Source organism: Opisthocomus hoazin, chromosome 6 (genome assembly GCF_030867145.1).
Source record: "Opisthocomus hoazin isolate bOpiHoa1 chromosome 6, bOpiHoa1.hap1, whole genome shotgun sequence".
In the NCBI taxonomy this organism is placed as follows: domain Eukaryota; kingdom Metazoa; phylum Chordata; class Aves; order Opisthocomiformes; family Opisthocomidae; genus Opisthocomus; species Opisthocomus hoazin.
In genome coordinates this window covers 1,558,951-1,574,976 of record NC_134419.1, presented here as the reverse complement: position 1 = coordinate 1,574,976, position 16,026 = coordinate 1,558,951, and the positions used below count along the sequence as shown (strand labels likewise).

Sequence of the window (16,026 nt, the reverse complement as noted above, 5' to 3'; positions counted from 1 at the left end):
CACTAGGGCAGTGTAGAGGGGAAGGAGAACGTCGCTCGTCCTGCTGGCCACACTCTTCTTGATGCACCCCAGGATCCCATTGGCTTTCTTGGCAGCCAGGGCACGCTGCTGGCTCATGGTCACCCTGTCGTCCACCAGGACGCCCAGGTCCCTCTCCGCAGAGCTGCTCTCCAGCAGGTCCGCCCCAAGCCTGTACTGGTGCATGAGCCTGGACAAGGTCCTGTGCAGCTTGCTGTAGGTGACCCTGCTTCGGCAGGGGGGTTGGACTAGATGACCCACAGAGGTCCCTTCCAACCCCTACTATTCTGTGATTCTGTGATTCTGCAGCCAGGTCCGTGTCGCCGGAGCGGAGCTGCGTGGCTCGTGGCAGGGTGATGCCACAAGGCTGTCGCTGTTCCTGTACAGCTAAGGCGGAATTGAGCAGGTGGGTGGATGCTGAAATGTGGCTTTGTCCACATCTTTTTAGGCTTTTTTCAGGCTGTGAAAAAATACGTTGGACATCTGTCATTCGTTGTGCTTGCTCAGGGAACGTGTGTTAGCCCGTGAAAAAAGTCTGCTAAACTACGTGAGCTGAGACAAGGAAAGAGTTTTGTAAGAGTGAACAGTTAGCAATTTGGTAATGACCACCAGGCAAAAGCAGGGGAAAAACTAAAAAAAACCCTAAAGCAAATCGTTGTTGCTGAATGGAAAGAATGTGCCAAAGTGCTTGAATCTTCCAGAGCTGTTCTGTCCCCACCTGGGATTTCTGAACCCCTCCATCAGGAATCCAGCCCTTGTATTTCTTGAGTGGAAAAATTTGGTACAGTTCTGGCTGATGATCCCAGTTTACAATGAAAGCGATAAAATTCTCTTTCGAAAGTCATTGCTAAGATTGCATAATTGGGCATTAAAGTTCTGATTATACTTTACAAACTTCAGGACTTTGTTAAAAACCTGACATTCCAATGTACTGAATTTTTGTGTTTGACAGCTCAGCTGTGAGAATTTTTTTAGAGAACATTTGTACCATAAGAACAGCATGTTAATTGACTAAAAAAAAACTGGGACGGATTAATCATGGGAGAGAACATGGTGCTGAAGAGAACGTGGTTCTAGAGCCCTCTGCTGATGGAAACCTTTAGAAATGCAGTTCTGCTCAAACGCCCTGTGTTGCGTGGCCTGGGTTACTCATCCCGTCCGTTCCAGACCTCTGACTGGTGGGATGAACCCGTGTGCTGAGGGGGCTTGCTTGGGGTGCAAGAAGGACCAAGAAGGTCCAAGAAGGAGCCTCAAGGACTAGCCTGCTCCAGACCCAGGGCATCCTCATGGCCCCGGGCGAGGCGAGGCGTGCCTGCTGCTCGGGGTCGGCAGCCGTCGCTCCAGGCCTGGTACCAGCACATCAGCTTTGCGAGGACGTCAGTTCTCGTTCAGCAGTCGCCGTGATGGTAATGAAAGCTAAATAGTCTGCAAAAAATGATCAGAAAATGGCTGAGCGCTACTGATTTCGGCTTTGGAAGAGTAGAGAGAATAGACATGAGCTAGAAAATGAACCAACAGAGAATGTGTACCAACAGTTACACCTTCCCCTCGAACACGGAGGCAGAGTTTTGCAGCCTGCCTTTCCTTTTTTCTTTTGTCGGCGTTGCTGGTTAAACACGAGCCCCTTACGGCACGGTGTCAGGAGGATGGGGCTAAGCTCTTTCCAGTGGTGCCCAGCGACAGGACAAGGGGCAATGGGCACAAACTGGAGCATGAGAAGTTCCAGCTGAACCCGAGGAAGAACTTATTCCCTCTGAGGGTGATGGAGCCCTGGCCCAGGCTGCCCAGGGAGGCTGTGGAGTCTCCTTCTCTGGAGATATTCCAGACCCACCTGGACAAGGTCCTCTACAACCTACTGTAGGTGACCCTGCTTCGGCAGGAGGGTTGGGCTGGGTGACCCACAGAGGTCCCTGCCAACCCCGACCATGCTGGGGTTGAAGCCGATTTCGTGTCTGCCGGGGAGGCTGTTCTGCACGCAGCTCCAGGTGACGGGGCACTGCTGAAACGTGCTTCAACCACAAAGGGGGAAAGCCCCGGTGTGCGTGTGAGTGTGAAAAAACTGGGCTACAGAAAGGAAGTGAGGACATGCCACCCACCAGTTTCCTTAGGGAAGTGAAATCACATTTTGAGAAGCCAGTTACCAGTGCCACGTTATGTGCTGATGATGTTAACAGAAAGATCGTTCTTGTGGTCTCTGACGGTTGTGTAGACAACCTCTTCCAGCTGCTAGTGGTGTCCTTTCCGAGTCTTCAATATTCTTTGTATGCGCTTAAGAAACTATGATATTTACTCGTGAAAAATTAGTAAAGAACTAGGCTTGCTTGCTGTGGTATATTTAACTTTTTCCGAGAGTGTTATGCCATTTTTGAATTGGTGCGCAGCTTTTCTTCTCTTGGGACATTTCTTGTTCCGCCTGCCTTCAGCTGCCCGAGATTGCCTCCTGCCACAGCATTGGAAGCTTGCAAGATTTTAAGAGGGCATTTTATTTGGGCAGAGAGGAACCTGACAAGGTTCAACAAAGGCAAATGCAGGGTCCTGCACCTGGGGAGGAACAACCTCATGCACCAGTACAGGCTTGGGTCTGACCTACTGGAGAGCAGCTCTGCAGAGAGGGACCTGGGTGTCCTGGTGGATGACAAGGTGACCATGAGCCAGCAGGTGCCCTGGCTGCCAAGAAGGCCGATGGGATCCTGGGGTGCATTAGGAGGAGTGTGGGCAGCAGGACGAGGGAGGTTCTCCTTCCCCTCTACACTGCCCTGGTGAGGCATTATCTGGCATACTCTATCCAGTTCTGGGCTCCCCAGTTCAAGAAAGATGAGGAGCTACTGGAGAGAGTCCAGCAGAGGGCTACGAGGATGAGGAGGGGACTGGAGCATCTCCCCTACGAGGAGAGGCTGAGGGAGCTGGGCTTGTTCAGCCTGGAGAAGAGAAGGCTGCGAGGGGACCTAATAAATGCTTATAAATATCTGCAGGGTGGGGGTCAGGAGGACAGGGCCAGACTCTTTTCAGTGGTGCCCAGCGACAGGACAGGGGGCAACGGGCACAAACTGAGGCACAGGAAGTTCCGTCTGAACCCGAGGAAGAACTTCTTCCCTCTGAGGGTGCCGGAGCCCTGGCCCAGGCTGCCCAGGGAGGTTGTGGAGTCTCCTTCTCTGGAGATACTCAAACCCCGCCTGGACGCGGTGCTGTGCAGCCGGCTCTGGGTGACCCTGCTTGGGCAGGGGGTTGGGCTGGGTGACCCATAGAGGTCCCTTCCAACCCCGAACATTCTGTGATTCTGTGATTCTGTGAAAAAGGTTCATAGTTCTGCAATTACATGATATAGTCTTTTTCTAGTATAAATGTATTTTAAACCCTGAAGATGAAATACGCAATCCCCCTGAGTTCTGGAGGGTGTGCATCAAGGGAGTCTCTGTGCTAAATACTTCACAGCTCAGGGCTAGTGAGGAGACTAGCTGGTGTTGAGGGGAAAGGGCAAACTTCAGATTTTATTACATGATTCTGGCTAAAAATACGCAAGAGAGAAACGTGGCAGCTACTGTATCCATTGAAGTACAGAGATGTACTCAAGTATTCATGGGTAGGGAGGTATTTATAGAGATAAACGTCTGTTTAGATGTAAAATTATAGAAAAAAATAGTCATATTCAAGCAACCAATGCTCGTGGATACTTGTGGGAATTATGTTTTTAAGATTTCAATTGTGCTGACGTTTCGGTATACAGACATAGACCTCTGCATTTTGATAATCCGATTTATGAACATATGCACAAGCATATTACAGCGTGGATGCGTCGCATTGGTGGGCATGGTGAAACTAATGGGGAGCACTGAAAAAAAATTGCATCCGTAGCCAGGAAGGAGGATAGAATAACAGAAGAAAGGGAAACGGATGGACAATAAGAGGTTTTATGTTTTACTAAGATCTTGTCTAGAGAGAGGGAAGAGTAAGCAGAGGGGGAAGTTTTTAGCTGCGAGTGAACCGTGGCAATGACTAAGTTAGGTGTTCACACAATTCAGTTGAGAACTGGAATGTTTGTGTAGGAACTCGTAGAAGAAAGGAGAATAAGTAGCAAAGCAAGCCAGCCTGAGTATTGGATTATGGTTGCGGTAGCGCGTAACTTAAAATTTAAAAGCCGGGTGCAGGGGGCTGGGGAAGTGAAGGAAAGAAGAGAGAGGGGTCTGGAGGTGAGACCTGTGGTTGGGGTGGGAAGGGCAAAAGGAGGTGTCTGAAGGAGAGCGAATCAAGATCCTGATGGAGATCAGGAAGGGCGGAGAGGATGGGGCAGATGAGAAGTTACTGCTGGTGGGTGGCTGGAAGACCAGAACAGGCTAAAGAAGGCAGGTGACTTCTGGGGAACAGGCTTTGCAAAATATAGAAGGGTAGCAGGAGATGCTGAGAGAAGATGAGCAGCAGAGGTCAGAGAGTGAGCGGTGCTTCTGACACTTCAGTCGCTTGGACGGTGGACAAGTTGAATGAGGTGATGGCGAGGTGGAGAAGACAATCGGGGATCAAAAAACGGCTTTGGATGGACTATACCTGGCAGGAGTGGGGAGGGTGATAGGAAAAAAAGGAACAGTTTGACGAAAGGTCAGGAGGCGGCTGGGAGCATCACGACTAGGAGGGGAGAAGCCCAGAGCTGCCTGCCAGTGCTGCGGTGTGGCACGGGGCGCGTGCTGAGCTGGTCCCCGTAACCACCGGCAGGGACGGGTTACGGGAAGGGACCTACGGTGTTGTGGCAGTGCCCGGTTACGCAGTTGCTGTCTGGCCGGCGTGGCCGAGTTTTGGTGCGGGCAAAGAAGCTGCTGAGGAGGAGGAGTGGTGCGCAAGCAGATGTCATTCTGGCGTGGAACTGGGACGTGGTCTGCATCCCGAAGCATGGATGCTGTCCTGTGGGCTGGGCTGGGCCTTGTGAGAAAGACGAGGAATAGTGGGAATATTCACAGGGGTGGTGACCTGAAGAGTCACTCAAGGCAGAGTTCCATAAACTCACATGGAATCACAGAATCACAGGTTGGAAAAGACCTCTAAGATCATCCCAGAATCACAGAATAATAGGGGTTGGCAGGGACCTCTGTGGGTCATCTAGTCCAACCCCCCTGCTGAAGCAGGGTCACCTACAGCAGGCTGCACAGGACCTTGTCCAGGTGGGGCTGGAATATCTCCAGAGAAGGAGACTCCACAGCCTCCCTGGGCAGCCTGGGCCAGTGCTCCGTCACCCTCAGAGGGAAGAAGTTCTTCCTCATGTTCAGATGGAACTTCCTGTGCCTCAGTTTGTGCCCATTGCCCCTTGTCCTGTCGCTGGGCACCACTGGAAAGAGTCTGGCCCCATCCTCCTGACACCCACCCTTCAGATATTTATAAGCATTTATTAGGTCCCCTCGCAGCCTTCTCTTCTCCAGGCTGAACAAGCCCAGCTCCCTCAGCCTCTCCTCGTAGGAGAGATGCTCCAGTCCCCTCATCATCCTCGTAGCCCTCCGCTGGACTCTCTCCAGCAGCTCCTCATCTTTCTTGAGCTGGGAAGCCCAGAAGGGTGGGTGTCAGGAGGATGGGGCCAAGCTCTTTTCAGTGGTGCCCAGTGACAGGACAAGGGGCAATGGGCACAAACTGAGGCACAGGAAGTTCCGTCTGAACATGAGGAAGAACTTCTTCCCTCTGAGGGTGACGGAGCACTGGAACAGGCTGCCCAGGGAGGTTGTGGAGTCTCCTTCTCTGGAGATATTCAAGACCCGCCTGGACAAGATCCTGTGCAGCCTACTGTAGGTGACCGTGCTTCGGCAGGGGGGTTGGACTAGATGACCCACAGAGGTCCCTTCCAACCCCTACTATTCTGTGATTCTGTGATTCTGTGACTCCAGATGGGGCCTCACCAGGGCAGTGTAGAGGGGAAGGAGAACCTCCCTCGTCCTGCTGGCCACACTCTTCTTGATGCACCCCAGGATCCCATTGGCTTTCTTGGCAGCCAGGGCACACTGCTGGCTCATGGTTAACCTGTTGTCCACCAGGACAGCCAGGTCCCTCTCCGCAGAGCTGCTCTCCAGCAGGCCCACCCCAAGCCTGTACTGGTGCATGAGGTTGTTCCTCCCCAGGTGCAGGACCCTGCATTTGGCTTTGTTGAACCTCATCAGGTTCCTCTGTGCCATCGAGTCCAACCATCCACCCAACACCACCATGCCTACTAAACCATATCCCAAAGTGCCACATCTGCACGTTTTTTAAACACCTCCAGGGATGGGGACTCAACCACCTCCCTGGGCAGCCTGTTCCAATCAGAACTGTGTTTTGTTTTAATAATTAAAATATTTCTGGTTTTCAAAAAGGAGCAGGTTTTTGAAGAAGGTTTGTGACTGGATGAGAACATTTACCGTGGTGAGCGAGCACCGTGCGTTTCCCAGGCAGTTCGTTGTGTGTGTTTCAAGTGTAACCGTGTTTTGGAAATAGAGATGTCTAAACAAGCAGATGTTCTGGCATGTCGAAAATGAACTGAATCTCCTGCTGTTCTCCACTGCGGCAGCATCTGCTCCAGTGCGACTGCGTCGTGCGCTGCTGAGCGAGGTCGCAGCAGTGAGAAGGACGAGGAAGGTCCCTTGGCCCAGCGCGTCTCTGCCTGGGGTCTTTCAGGAGATCAGCTTCCATCGAGAGTCCTAGGGGCCACTTTTAATTAAGACTTTCTTCTCCGACCGCAGTCTGTAGCTGCGCGTTGTTATCGCTGGAGCGGTCGTTCTGCACACTCAGCAAAATGCGACCCGGCGTCCCGTAGCAGGCTCCTGCTAAGCTGATGAGCGTGGCAGCAATAATGCGGGCGGGTGGTGATGTCAACCCCTGAAAAGGAACTGGGTGTTCGTGTGATCCTTCTCCTCGATCAGGAGGAAACGCAGATTTAATGGAAGTTCTATAGCTCGTATTTAAATACCCATTTATTGAGTGGATGCATTTAGCAGGTGAGATGTTTTCTGTACTGTTCCTTTGGGTAGGAGTTCTAGCCATCGTATGGGCAGCAAAATCCATTACACCACAGAGCAAGAAAGAAAGTGTATTTCATACTAGATTTCATACCAGATAATCTTTTCAGCTAAAGGATTGCTTCAAGTAAAAGCTGAAGCACATCAAAATTCTAGGTTTAAATGTAAATTTCCCAGTTTCCAGACGTCACGCTTTCCAAGGAAGGCAACTTCTCGTCTTAGTTTATTGGGATTCTCTCCTACTTAAATGTCTGCAGGGTGGGCCATCAAACTGATTGTAATTTCTAGCAATTAAGATCATAATTATTAATTTTTAGCATGCACTACTGATATGCAACAAAAATGGAAATTCTGTCAGTTCTTGTATAGAAAGAAAGTCAACAAAACAGGAGTTTTCTTTAAGGTTATGCAAAAACTGTCTTTAGGGAGAACAGAATACAGAATTTTTGAGAAAAAAACAACCCCTACAACGTTGTTTTCGCTGTCACTGAAGTGTCTTTGTTCTTGGAGTCATCATCTTCTATGATTAAGATCATCCAAAAAACGTATAGGCAGAAGGTCTCAGGAATTTCAAGGCAAGTCCAATAGTAAACTTTAATTGAAAGAAAAGAATTTCTTATCAGAAAAGGTGAAGATTGGGTCCTGTGTCACAGAGGGGGGTTAAAGGTCTGGTAATTCAAAACTGACTGATATTTTGTAGAAATAATTCTGTCTTAAATTTTGCTTTACATTTTATGCAAGTTCCCCAAATCTCGTGATGGTCAAGTCGTGAGTGATATCCCAGGTCTTGTAGCAAGCCAGGGAAACATTAATATTCACAGGAGACAGAAGGTAAAGTTGAAATCTGATTATTCATGCTTGGTTATTTTATTTTAGGATTAGCAAAATCTAAATATGAACTTGAATGCAGAATATTATAATGGCAATAGAATGAAGCGAATTCAATTATCATGCATGAAAGGGCATTTCTGGGTAAGATATGCTGGTTATCATGGTATTTCTGTGCAAGAAAACAATTCAGGTAATATTTCACACCTCTCTTTTTGATAAGACAAATTCCCCTTTGGAAGCATTCTAATAATTCTGCTATTGTGATTTCGCCTTTAGAACCATAGTTTCGTAATCTTTTCAGGAAGATTAATGAAAACTATTACAAATGGCTTATACAAACTGAATATCTAAATTCCTGAATTTGAGTTACCGGTTAGGACAGAAGAGCGACGTGGCTGACTCCTGGCTCAGGTGCGAAATTTCAGGACATGTGCTGCTTGCTTCTTAACAGGATATGTAAACTGTAACTTAAAAACAAATATACAGTGACTTTTGGTGGAGAAAACAAGGTGAAAAGGAAAGAGATCTGGTCAAACCAAGCAGTGCGCTTTCTCCTTTTTAAAATACGCTAATTGGGACCTTGCCAGAAATTTGGCCGTGTTTGGAAGGCACTGAAGTTTTCCCTTGTTTTTCTGAAATTGTGCTTTCCTGGGCCAGCCACAGAATCACAGAATCACAGAATAGTAGGGCCATGCTCAGAGGCAAATGTCTGCGGAGCGGAGCCTTGCTCTGCAGTTCCGTAGCACGCTCCCACAGAGCCTTGCTCGCATCTATGCTCCCTTCCAAGTCTTCTACTGTTGCCCCTGTTTTTCCTTCCCTTCCTGCATAGGTCCTATCACTGATTTATTAAAATTAAAGCAAATTTCTTAGGTAACACAAAGCTTTACGGAAGAGAGATGCTGGTTTTCAGGCAAAGAATAAGCAGATTACATTTCATCACAACTTCTGTTCGAATTGGAAAATTGTGAGAAGATGAAAAAGAGCAGTGACTGCTGATGTGAGAGCTTACATAACCATAATTCTCATGTCACAAGTATGGTATTATGGCTATAGACAAAAAGTCTTGACTACAGTAAAATATACAAAGTGGAGGTATTAAGAGTTATACATCTGACTAAGCAAAGAAATAAATAAATGAGTAAAGACTCACACGGATTTTCATATAAGACAGCACTAAGATGATGCCTGCAAAGATGAATATAAGAGGAAGATGAGCAGCGTATTTAAACACTGAAAGCTGGATGAAGAGGCCACAGCTCGTATATGCAGATATAATCTTTCCACATTTTTTAAAGAATATCTAAATTATTAATAGTGCTGTGTTTCTAACTGAAAAGTTGTGCTGAAAATTAAGATGACTCTGAGAGCTTTGAAGTTCCCTAATTATTTCAGTGACCCAGACTGATAACGGACACAGTGTAAATCAGCTGAACAGCACACAGAACTAATTAAAAGAGAAGAAAGAAAAGAAAAGGAGATGACTGGCCAGTGCTAGAGGAACATGGGCGAGGAGAAGGCTTTTGGCTGAAGGAAATTTGAGGGTTGTTTCGTGGTTGGGTTTGTTTTTTTTTCAGTGACAGCCGTATGCCCAGGTTTGTTCCGTTCCGTGTGTGTAGTCCCTGTTAGCAGGTCTGCTCCGGCAGAGAAAACGCAACACGAGACCTGGCCTGCTGGAGCGGGTGGGAGAGCTCCCACTGCCCGCCCGAGGCCGGAGGAGGGGTGTCTGCTGCGCCTTTGGTGCTTCTGGGGCCATAAATCATAGAAGGTTTTAGAATCATAGGAAATTTTGGGTTGGAAGGGACCCTGAGAGGTCATCTAGTCCAACCCCAGATGGTGCTGAACGCTGCGGAAAGGGCTTCGGGGTCCCAGGAGAAGTGTTTTATGGGATCTGAAGAAGAAAGCGCTGGGTCCCGTGAGCTGTGGCCGGCTGGCCCCGGGGCTCCAGGAATGGCTCTCGGCTTTCGTCGCTGCTGGGGTGGTGGGAGACCTCTGGGAGAGCTGGAAGGGGGCGGTGGAAACCACGACTGCGTTAGCGATTGATGGACTTGTGACTGCTACGCTGGATAATGTAACTCACTGCAAAGAGCCAACTTCTTAGCATATTAATGTTGATTATGCTGACAATAAGAGGCAGAAAAAGGGAACAGAAAAGTCATCAATTGTGATGTATGACAAAGAAATCAGTGAATTGTCTGCCGCTTTGAATACAGTTCATATTTTCTGAACCCTCTGGCACGTGTTCCCGTGATTACTCGTTTCAGCCTTGTGATGCTCTCAAGCAGACTTCCAAGTTCTTTATTTTCAGGATTGCTCAGTAACTTTCTAGCACTACCAGATCACTTAAACTTTGCAATTTCTTGCGGTTTTTGGAAGGACATGTCAAGAGTGTGGACAGTGTCGTGTTTGATACCTTGTCAGACAACGCAGGCTGGTCCTACAGTCCTTACTACTCGTTGGGTTTCTTCCTCTTTGAATTTTGACTCGGGCCACTGACGGTGGCAGTGTGTCAGGGAGCTAGGATCTTCTTGAGAGAAGAATACTTAAATGAAGTCTTCAATCGGAAGCTTGTTTGGTAGAAAAAATAAATCCATAATGAATCTCTGCTGGAAAACTGAAAATGAAGAGCTGATTTACACTACCAACCATCCAGAGGCAAATGCTGGAGTTTTTTACAGTCGTATTTTAACTACCTCTTATATTCACATTTCTATTTGACACTTTAGAAAAAGATGTTGGAAAACTATTTTTTGCTCCGAAGAATGCAAATTGCCTACAGTGATTTAAAATGACTTGGTTCTAGAGAAGACTTTGAAGGGCTTGAAGATGCCTGCGTGGGGCAATGCTCGTCACGTTGACAGGCAGCAGTCCCGTGGATCTTGTGAGAGCAGCGCAGGCTCCGGGCTGCGTGAGGATCGTCAGTCCGGGCTGCGCGACGGCGTGAAAACGTGGGATGGCACCAGCACTTCTCATGGGTTTGCACTCAGCTTGTTCTTTTGGTGGAACACGCTGGAAAAATTACACCTGGTGCTTCTTTGTCAGGGCAAATCTCTGTCTTCCACAGGCAACCATTTTGAAAAGCTAGGGTTGGTTTGAGGCAACTGTTTTGAAAAGCTAGGGTTGGTTTGAGGCAACTGTTTTGAAAAGCTAGGGTTGGTTTGAGGCAACTGTTTTGAAAAGCTAGGGTTGGTTTGAGGCAACCATTTTGAAAAGCTAGGGTTGGTTAGATTATTGTAAAGTCTGGATTATTTTTTGAATGAAGGGTTATACAGCATTCGTTGAAAGAATGAGCTCCACGGAACGCAGTAGCACCCGTGTTTTTAGCGGGTGGTTTCCTCCTTGTCACGCTTGACAGAAGCCGCTGAGCCTGATAGAAACCAAAGCTGCTGTGCATCACCAAGCTTCTCTGAACAGTCTTACCGATGCTTTCCACCCGGGCTGACTGGTGTTTGGAGTTCTGGTTTCAGCTTTGTGTTGGTTGGTTTTTGGGTTTTTTTGGAATGTGTAGAAGAGTATGCACTGGAAGGTTTGCAGGTCCAAGGTGATCAACAGAGCTGACTTCAGAATTACAGTCATCTTGCAAATACGGTATTTGGGAATTTTTATTTTATATGCCCTATCAACAAGAAATTGAGTGGATTCCAAAGGCAATTGGAAACTAGTTTTTATGTTACAACTCTTTCCAGTTGCTTGCCCAATAATTGCTACGTGTTCTTACTGGTTTTTTAACACGGTGAATGGAAAAGTAAAGCATATTGAAGATAATACTGTGCATATTTTAGGATAAAACTAAACTGATTAGATAAAAATATTTTCAAAGAGATATGGCATTTTTAGTTCTGGGGTTTTTTAGAGCAAATTTTTAATTACTTTGTGAGGGGGAAAAAAGGAAGATGGCTATATCTGATCATGTGTAGGCCTGCTGCAGAGGAAAAGGCTTCTGAGATGAAAAAATAAATCTTGTCTTTTGAAAAAAGCAGTTGCTGCCTCTCCTATTCTTTCAAGAATCTTGGAGTTTTGAAGTTTGTTGAGCTATTTTGTGCCAACTTTAAATCAGAGTTTTGTGAGCCATGCAGCAGTTTTCTCTGCCTCTGTCTTTTAAATAGGTAAGGAGAACATCTGCTCTCGTGATTACTGAGAAACGGGGATTAGCAGTTTTACTGCACAAAAGATCCATTAATTGAGAAGAGATTAGATTTTATTGTAATTAATTTCCATAAAACTACTGGTTTTGTTAGATTAAGGATTTTCTTAATAAGAGAATAAACTGCAGATAATGATAATGAGATGCTTGCATGAAGCTGATAAACAGAAGTTTATATTTATGCTTCTTTGATAGTTTCTTTAGTTAAAAAAATTGTATTTCTTAAAAAGCATTCAGAATACAGGTCATGTCATTTTTAAGCTTTTGTGGGGGAAAAAGGTTTTTGTTTCATTTTGTTTTTCTGAATTGTTGGAAAATGGTACATTACAGTTTGATATGAATGCGGTTGTATAGGACTAATTATTAGTTAAGAAGTCGATAAAATTCCTTACTCAGAATTGTCAAAAAAAGAATGTACATCTCGTCCTAGCGCTTTTGCATTTGAAAAAATCCACCAGTTCACACTGCCTGTGCAGGACGGTCTTCATGGCTCCGCAAGCCGCTGAGCGTGAGACTGTGTGGTCTGAGTTTTGAAAATCACAGAATCACAGAATAGTAGGGGTTGGAAGGGACCTCTGTGGGTCACCCAGTCCAACCCCCCCGCCGAAGCAGGGTCACCTACAGCAGGCTGCACAGGACCTTGTCCAGGCGGGGCTGGAATATCTCCAGAGAAGGAGACTCCACAGCCTCCCTGGGCAGCCTGGGCCAGGGCTCCGTCACCCTCAGAGGGAAGAAGTTCTTCCTCGGGTTCAGCTGGAACTTCCCATGCTCCAGTTTGTGCCCGTTGCCCCTTGTCCTGTCACTGGGAACCACTGAAAAGAGCTTGGCCCCATCCTCCTGACACCCACCCTTCAGATATTTGTAGGCATTTATAAGGTCCCCTTGCAGCCTTCTCTTCTCCAGGCTGAACAAGCCCAGTTCCCTCAACCTCTCCTCGTAGGGGTGATGCAGCGTTCTCACGTGTGAGACTGAATAAACAACCTGAAAGGTCTTGATTTTTGACTGCGATGGGTGTCTTTGGGAGCCTGCAGTCTTTACTGCACAGCATGTGGCATACGGGGAGCAGTCACCTCTGCCCCTCGGCTGTGGAGAATTGGGTTCCTTTCACTAGGTTGAGGATGGCCAAGTGCTAAGCACCGGTGCTTCTGTGAGGCAGCGGGACGACTTCCCGGCTCGCTTACAGGGACGAAGGGATTTTTCCGAAGCAGCAGCGTGCTTGGTGACGCAGCCTCCCGAGGTCGGGGGTTGGCTTTCTCTTGACTCTGACTCACATTTTGTCACCGAGGATCTGGAGTAGCGATCCTGTCACGGCACAAAACCAGCCGAACAACAGAAAAGCCTTATGGAAATTCTCGAAGGAATAAAATGGAGGTAAGAAAAGTGCAATTGCCAAAGCTGGAATTAGTCCAGGGTAGGAATTAACTATACAGAAATTAATAAAGGGTTTGATTACCGTTAGTCCACAGGGCATGAAATTTTACTCCTGCACTTCTACCACAGGTCCTTTAATTCTGTGCTGGTGCTTTCAGAAATGATTGCAAAGAACAGTATAAATTCCAGGGGATTGGGTTTTTTACAGGTTTTTCAGCACTTTTGTTTGTTTTCTTCTTAATCACAAATGGTAACTAATGGAGCAGACCAGGGACACAAGCAAACCCCCTTCTGGTCAACGTACATTTGAGTTCGTGCTTTCCCACTGCCATTCTGCCAGCAATACTCGATGAGCAGCGGTTTCCGTAGCGGAGCTCCTTCATACCAATTTTTCTCACAGAATCTTAGCAATGCGCTATAATTCAGGTTCAAGTATCTGTCTTATTCCAGTATTGGTCTTTTCTTAAATACAGGTTGCTCATCGATCCAAATCGCATTCTGGTTTGGTTTGGGGTTTTTTTCCCCCTGACGAGGACAGTTGCAGTAGATAACCAGTTAATCCCACCAACCTCATTTATCATGACAATCAGGTCTTACTGTAGCTTGGAGGAAGGCAGAGTAATTAAACCACTTTTGTTTATCCTCTGCTTTTTTTCTTTCTAATTTTTAAAAGAATTTTCTATTGAATAAGAAATGATAGATTTTTTTTTTAAGAACTGCAATGATGGAAACACTTTACATAAGCAAAAGAAAAAAACTTTTTTAATATGTTTTTTCAGTTGTAATTGCTATTTTTAGTACAGTTATTATCACTTCACTATTTGTACACTTTCTAGCTGTCCTGTTATACTGTTATTGGTCTGAGTTTCTGTTAAAATGGGGCCTGGGGTTTGCTTTACGTGCGTGCCCGCAGTACGGGAGAGCAACACCCCGCCAAGTGCTGTGCATGCCGATGGGAAGAGTGTTTTTCTGAGTAGTTTTTGAAGTCACTGCTCAGTTGTTCATTATCTTCAAATGACTTGAAAAGCTACAAGTAATTTGATATTCCGAGGCAGTTATTTTAACGTGTCAAGGTTTGAAATACGCAGTTGCCAGTGCTGCTTCCCGTGCTTGCATACGAAGGGGCTGGGCAGGTTGAGCAGCGATGGCCAAAGCCGCTTTCAGCGTCCAAACACAGCCTTGCCGAGCCCGGGCGGGCTGACTGCGTGCGGTGGGCTCGGGTGGTGGGAGCAGGTGGGGTGAAAAAGATCTGGGGGGGGCGGATAACACGGCAAGCAGAAAAATCCCTGATCTGAGAGGGAATGGGGAGCACCTCTGGGGTGCTGGGCCGTTCTCCTGCTGGACTTGCTTTGGAGCACAGAATCACAGAATCACAGAATAGTAGGGGTTGGAAGGGACCTCCAGCAGAGCTGTGGGACTTTCCCTGCCGTAACTAAAAAGTGACACAGAATCCCAGGATGGCAGGGGTTGGCAGGGCCCTCTGTGGGTCACCCAGCCCAACCCCCTGCCCAAGCAGGGTCACCCAGAGCCGGCTGCACAGCACCGCGGCCAGGCGGGGCTGGAATATCTCCAGAGAAGGAGACTCCACAGCCTCCCTGGGCAGCCTGGGCCAGGGCTCCAGCACCCTCAGAGGGAAGAAGTTCTTCCTCGGGTTCAGCTGGAACTTCCCATGCTCCAGTTTGTGCCCGTTGCCCCTTGTCCTGTCGCTGGGCACCACTGGAAAGAGCTTGGCCCCGTCCTCCTGACCCCCACCCTGCAGATATTTATAAGCATTATAAAAATGCTTGTAACACAGGCAGAAGCTTTTGAAGTTGAGAAAACTGTAAAAGCCATTTCCTCCCAGAAGGGTTTGAAATGGAAACAGATTTGAAGCTGCAAAAGCAATAGCCTTATTTCCAGAGGAGAATCGGGGCAGTGGTAAAACCAACCTGTCTGTAGCACAGGAGGTTTGGAGCGCCGGCCAAGAGCCCAGGTCCAGCCACAGGGTTGTGTGTGAAACCTGACTGGGGATCTGGTGTTCCTGGTGTAAGGAATTTAAATGAAGAACATTTAAAATCAAAATTCACCAAGTAAATTTGGGTGGCGTGTGGCATCCTTAAATTTTAGCTGTGTGGCTGTTTGCGTTGTGGACTGTACTGGTGAGCTGAAATAAAACTTTTAGATTTTCTGATTTGTTAGCTTGTAAATAAATTGCGCCTTTTTTCATACCTAGAAGTGTCCTATTTTTACATTTTCAGAAGTTTGTGTACACTGTATGATGCAGACGTTTTCATTGCATCAGCTGAGTGTGATTAAGATGCGACTTTTAGGTTATACCCCCAGACCTGGCGTCTGGCCAAGCTGAATTACAAATTTACTGGATGCTTTTCCCTGTTTTGAGCTTTACCCTTCAGCCAGGCTCAGCCACAGAGAGCCCGTCGCTGGCGCTGCCCGTGGCGTGGCCAGCTGCATGCTGGTGTCACCGGTGCTCGTGTCAGCGTCTCGGTCTGCTGGAGAACGAGAAGGCACGGGGTTTGTGCTGACTGGGTCCGTGTGCCCATCGCCTTGGGGCTGCTAGAGGCAGGTCGAGTGCTAAGAAGCTTTAAGCAAGGAAATAAAACATTGGAGTATTTTATTGTATGATGTGATTAAAAAGTCAGAGAGCCATCAGTGGAGCGTTATCTGACCACTTAAATGATTTTTTTTAAATCTTACATTTCAGAT

General features: G+C 47.2%; 2 protein-coding genes across 13 annotated transcripts in view; both read left to right on the top strand.

Annotated features, from left to right (window-relative positions):
* Positions 1–16,026, top strand: part of SRSF11 (serine and arginine rich splicing factor 11) — a 339,983-nt gene that overhangs the window by 163,393 nt on the left and 160,564 nt on the right. The gene's annotated exons all lie outside the window — the stretch shown is intronic.
* Positions 1–16,026, top strand: part of LRRC7 (leucine rich repeat containing 7) — a 332,198-nt gene that overhangs the window by 201,364 nt on the left and 114,808 nt on the right. The window contains exon 1 of one of the 12 annotated variants that reach the window (XM_075424245.1): positions 13,304–13,323. The exons of the other annotated variants lie outside the window; for them this stretch is intronic. The gene's annotated coding sequence lies outside the window, so the exon portion shown is untranslated. Of the gene's footprint in view, positions 1–13,303; positions 13,324–16,026 lie in introns of those variants that run through there. 12 annotated transcript variants of the gene reach the window in all.